The sequence below is a fragment of the Gossypium hirsutum genome, chromosome A01 (genome assembly GCF_007990345.1).
Source record: "Gossypium hirsutum isolate 1008001.06 chromosome A01, Gossypium_hirsutum_v2.1, whole genome shotgun sequence".
Taxonomy (NCBI): Eukaryota; Viridiplantae; Streptophyta; class Magnoliopsida; order Malvales; family Malvaceae; genus Gossypium; species Gossypium hirsutum.
Window position 1 is genome coordinate 98,014,606 of NC_053424.1, and position 6,326 is coordinate 98,020,931.

General features: G+C 40.1%; 1 non-coding gene across 1 annotated transcript; it reads right to left on the reverse strand.

Annotated features, from left to right (window-relative positions):
- Nucleotides 1–674: 674 nt before the first annotated feature.
- Nucleotides 675–781, reverse strand: LOC121207952 (small nucleolar RNA R71). The gene has a single exon (XR_005903031.1). It is a non-coding gene; the product is annotated as a small nucleolar RNA R71 (small nucleolar RNA).
- Between the last annotated feature and the right edge of the window lie 5,545 nt (nucleotides 782–6,326).

Below are 6,326 nucleotides of genomic sequence, written 5' to 3' on the forward strand. Positions count from 1 at the left end.
TTACTTTAGCAATTTATTTTTCTTGCAATCTAATTTTATTTTTAATCTTATTCTAATTTACTAATTTTCTTTTTCTTTCTTCTGACAAGTTTTTATAGTTTATGACTAGAAGAAACCCGTCAAGACCACTACTTTTTGTCGAAGAAATCGATCGTACAGTTCATAGAAACCAAAGAGAAATTAGGCGAAGCCTAAGATACACAGAGAACGAGCAAGAAGATGATACTCAACCCCCAACCGAAGAGATGGCTAAAAACCAAGACAAACAGCTACCTCCTGCAATTGCGGCTAATCAAAATCCTGTTCCATGCACTAAGTATGATTATGCTAAACCTTCTTTAACAGGAACTGAATCGAGCATAGTTAGACCTGCTGTAGCTGCAAATACTTTTGAACTAAAACCTAATACTATTCAAATGATACAGCAATTTGTTCAGTTTGATGGTTTGGAAGATGAAGATCCCAACGCTCACTTAGCAAACTTTTTGGAACTATGCAATACATTTAAAATTAATGGTATTTCTGACGATGCCATTCGTCTTCGGTTATTCCCTTTCTCATTGAGGAACAAAGCTAAACAGTAGTTGAACTCGTTACCATGAGGGTCAATTACTACTTGGGAACAAATGACCAAAAAATTTTTACTAAAATATTTTTCGCCGGCTAAAACGGCTAAATTACGTAATGATATCTCTTCTTTTGTGCAAATGGATTTAGAAACACTCTATGACGCATGGGAGAGATACAAGGACCTTTTAAGAAGGTGCCCTCACCATGGGTTACCGCTTTGGCTTCAGGTTCAAACATTCCATAATGGACTGAATCCTTCAACTCGGCAAATGGTTAACGCAGCTACTGGTAAAACCATCAATAATAAAACACCTGAAGATGCTTATGAGTTCATTGAGGAGATGTCATTGAATAAATATCAGTGGCAAGTCATGAGGACAAAGCCAACAAAAATAGCCGGTGTTTATAACGTCGATTCGGTCACCATGATCTCTAATCAGGTAGAACTCTTGAATAATAAAATTGACGGTTTTCTCAGTTCTTCACAGGTTCACCCAGTAATGCAGTGTGAAGCAAGTGGAGGTGGAACAAGCCATTCAGAATACCAACCTTATGGCCACAACATGGATAACGAGTAATTAAATTACATGGGTAATAATCCTCGACCTCAAAACAATCCATATAGTAACACTTATAATGCAGGTTGGAGGAACCGCCCAAATTTCTCATGGGGAGGCCAAGGAAATCAATGACCACCTCTGGGCTACCAACAGCCACCCTACCAACAGGAAAAGAAGCTGAACCTTAAAGAGATGCTCACAAAGTTTATCTCAGTGTCAGAAACCCGTTTCCAGAACATTGAGTCAGCACTTAAAAATCAACAAGCGTCGATCCAAGGGCTCGAAACTCAGATAGGCCAGCTCTCCAAACTAATCTCCGAACGACCACAAGGGAGCTTGCCAAGTAATACTGAACCTAACCTAAGGGAACAGCTCAACGCGATTAACGTTCAAGATGAAGAAGGATTTGTTGATCCTGAGCCAAAACCAAGTCAAGAAACTGTGGTAAACAAAGGTCAAGGTGAGGTAGATCACAATAAAAACAAATCGGTGAATGTCGAATATAAACCTTGTGTGCCATACCCCAACGCGACAAGGAAAGACCACTCAGATGAACAATTTGGTAAGGAAAGACCGCTCAGATGAACAATTTGGTAAATTCCTTAAACTCTTAAAAAAATTACATATTAAGTTACCGTTTATTGAAGCTCTATCACAGATGCCAAACGCAATGAAATTTTTAAAAGAGCTTTTAGCAAATAAGCGGAAGATAGACGAGGCATCGCATGTGGAGCTAAACACAGTTTGCTCAGCTATTCTCCAGAATAAACTACCCAACAAACTTAAAGATCTATGGAGTTTTACAATTCCTTGCTTAATTGGTAGTTTAGATGTTAATAATGCATTAGGTTATTTGGGGGCTAGTATTAACGTCATGCCTTACAAAATGTTCAAACAATTAGGTCTCAGGAAACCCAAACAAAGTAGGATGTGCATTCAATTAGCAGATAAAACTATAAGATTTCCTTGGGGTATTATTGAAGATGTGCTAATTAAAATCGATAAATTTATATTTCCCATTGACTTCATTGTTCTAGACATAGAGGAGGATAGCAACACTCATTTAATTCTAGGAAGGCCCTTTTTAGCAACTGCTAAAACAATTATTGAAGTTGGCAGAGGTGAACTCACACTCCGTGTGGGAGATGAAACAATCACTCTTCAAGCTCATAATTCTAGCAACACATCGGAAATTAAAGGTGATCGTTTAACCCATTCTACTAAAACTGACAATATGGTACAACCTACTTTGCAGGAAATGGGTCTGAAGGAAGCACATGAGTCATTCGCAAGCAATAGTAGAGGACCCATTCATGATGATCGAAGGATACAAATCGAGGAGCCAGATGAATGGCGGACGCATAAATCGAGAACACTTGACAAACTAAATCTACGACAGAACAAGCTCAATCCCTTTCCAAATAAACTTAAGGTTGGAGATAGAGTCTTATTAGATGCCACAGATCCCCACATTGTCGCTACCACATCGAATGAAGAAATCCCTATTACGGTACTCAGCATTTTCCCATTCGGTACAGTCGAGGTGAGTCATCCCAAGTTTGGCACTTTTAATGTAAACAACACCCATTTAAAACCTTATTTTGATCAGATTAATAGCAGGAATGAGGAGTATAAACTCCTCAAACCACCATGATCATTCAACGGAGAGGTAAGTCGAGCTTAGACTATAAATAAGTGCTTCTAGGGAGGCAACCCAATCACTAACTGTATTAACTTCTTTAGAATTTAGTCTTCAACATCTAACTTACTAACGGAGTGCTTGAATACAGGTTTTCCACAGGGACACGGCCAAGAGCACGGGCGTGCTTAGGGCCGTGTGAAAATAGGACAACAATTTTTCCCAAACACAGGCTGCGATAAAAGAGCAGGACCGTGCGACATGGCCGTGGTCGAACCTGGCAAAACAACATGAGGGTGAGACACGCCTATGTGGAAGAATCGTGGGTGAACCTGTTAAAACAGCACGGGCGTGCGACACGCCCGAGTCAAGCACCCTTGGTGTTAGATTGACACGGGCGTGGGTCTGAAGACATGGGCGTGGGAGAAGCGAACAATGTTAGACACGGCCGTTCGACACGGCCGTGTGCACCCATACGCCCAAGGAACACGGGCGTGTACTAAATGTCAAACACGCCCAAATTCAAAAGTCGTGAATCACACGGGCTAAAATTGGGGAACACGGGCATGTTACTTGGCCGTGTGCCCTAAAATCTATAAATACCCTGCACTATTCATTGTCTTCCCCACTCAAAAACCCTAACCCTAGCCGCTGCAATTCCACACTACCTCCTTGCCACGCCCATGCGCCGCCTCCAACTCCATTTTTTGACCCCTATTCTCCTCTTTTTAGCGTTTGTTCACTCTTTTATCGTTTATTCTTACTAATTTCTAGGGCTATTTATCATAATAATATGAAATTTTTGATGTTCCTTTCTCATTTTTATCATACAAATGTTATATCTAGCATAGTTATTATCTTTCTCATGTTAATATTCTTACTCATTATATGATTTCTCTACTTTATTTTATTAGTTAGAAGTAAATATTCATGATTAGAACAATATATATACTCATGCCTTTAGTGTTAACATTTGTCATCTGTCACACATATTGCATTCCATGAAATTCATTACCATTTTTTATGCCATACAATTGATTGCTTTGATTAATTTGTTGGTCTTAGTAGTTGTTGAAATTATGATTGTTATCTACTTTGATCATTCCTCAAAATGAATTAATGGTTTTAATCACAGGTACCATGTCGTCTTCACGAGGAAAGAAAACCACCGTACCTGCTTCGAAGAAGAGGAAGGGAGCGTCATCTTCCGCGGGTCCAACCACAGAAATTGGTCACCCTCTCCTGCAGTTCCCCCGAGAGCCCCAAGAAGAGCTTTTCCAAATACTTCAAGCCCGACCTTTAATTGCGGGCAGCTACATCGACTGGGCTACCGTAGAACAAGTTCAGTTGGCTGATGCGATTTGGGCCCTCCTAACCACCGACCCTTAGGAGCTATTCTTTGGGATCATCGAACCAACATACGTCGAGCTCAGGATGAAACTATGCTCAACGTTCCATCTTCAGACCGTAATGACGAATTACGATGATCCTAGCACGGTCCAGTTTCGCCTAGGCGGGTTAGTCCGCCAGCTAAGCGTCCCAGAGTTCGGTGCTGCATTGGGCTTATATATGGAAGAGTTCAAGGAGGAGAATGAACTACATGCTCTCATGCGCCACATGCATTTCTCTCCCTCGAAGTGCTGACACACTTTGGCCCCTGGCGCAGCCTCCTACAATCCTAGCCGCTCCAAGGAATCAGTTCTCCCACCATCCCTGAGGTACCTACACACCATTTTGGCTCAAACGATTACAGGGAGGTGAGAGAGCACTGGCATCATCAACACTCACGATGCCTACTTCTTATGGTGTATGTTGCACGGAGACATCATCGACCTTGCCTATTTCATCGCCCTTGCGATTCAGCACCAGACGGAGCGGCATAGGAAGGGGGTCATCTCCATTGGCCCCTATGTTACTCGGTTGGCTCGACACTTCGGGCTCCTCATCACCGCGGCCCACGAATCATCCCTTACCCTCATCGGCCAGATGTCTCCACAAAGCATCTCGAGCATGCTTAGCATGAGGATGATTGAGAGGTCCCGAGGAACCTACCCTCCCCAATATTGTCTCACCCAATCTACTGAGGAGGAAGCCCACGAGGACATTCCTGATGATGTCCCTCCACAGCATAAGGACCCACCGACTCAGCCACCACCACCCTTTCATCCAGTTCATTCGGTGGCTTCATATGCTGACATCTTTGAGTTTCTCACTAGATTTGAGCAGCAGAGTTTTCAACGATTTGACCACATTGATGCTACTCTACAACAGATTTGTCAGCACCTGCACATCTCATCGCCAGACCCACCTCGCGAACCATCTAGCGATGAAGATGTTTAAAAACATTTATTATTTATTTTATGTTTTTAATTTTTATTAAAACTACTTTTTATTATTATTAGATTTTAGAATTTTATTTTTAATTATCAATTTTGGTTATTTCTTTATGAGTAATTATTCTTCCTAATATCCCTTAAAAAGTTCCTGATTTTATCACAGTTACATAGAGCTCTTAAGCTCATAATCGCATAGGAAATAACAACTCCACCGGGAAAGGTTCTTCACAACCGCCATGTCCTGATCGACCACGACCATAGCTACCACTAGGTATAATATTCTTTTGGCACATGACTTATGGACTAATGAACCTCTACGACCGCCGGAGTATCCTCATCTACTCTCGAACTGATTACTCTCCAAAACTCCAGTTCGAGGAATTCATCATACAGGAAGCTTCACTTCTCTCCCTATCTTATTTTTATACACTAATATCTATCTTTGTACATTGAGGGCAATGTAAATCTTAAGTGTGGGGGGAATATTTATTTCACTATCAGAAAAATCCCTGAATGACTACCTTGTTCTCTTAAAAAGCTCTAATGTCATATTTAGGATAAATTTTGATTGATTTATGATTTTGATTGATATATCTTGAATTAAAACATAGGGATTTATGCATTGATTGTTTAAACTTTAAGACATTAGAGAATCAAGCATGATAAGTTGATTTTTAAGAATTTAAAATCTTAGGTTGTTTCCCTAAAGTTTATGTATTACTTTGAGTTGGAATTCACAAGTTTTAAACATCAAAAAACGATAATTTTTGTGAGATTTTTTAGCCTTTTGAGCATTTATTAGTTCTTTCATGCTCACTTTTATTATTACTTTGAGTGCATCAGTATTGAACTGTTATTCTAGAACTTGCTTGATTATGCATGTCGAGTCCACACCATTTGATTTGATATGTCAAAATGATTAAGGCATTTAGGATTAACCCACTCATGCCATGAAAAGCCTACCTCCACGATTAACCCCTAGTAAACCCCCTTGAGCCTAACAAGCCATTTCTTGTATTACCCTTAATATTAACCCTTAACCCATTATTATTGAAATCCCCTAAATTAATCCCTATTTTTGTCGAGATTTGAGTTAAATAAATTGCTTAGCTATGTCTTGTTCTTAATAGTTAGTCTACGTTATTTAACTTGTTCTTAAAAAAAACTATGTATACACATTAGTAATTCCATATTCTGAGAAGAAGCTCTGTTGTACGCAAG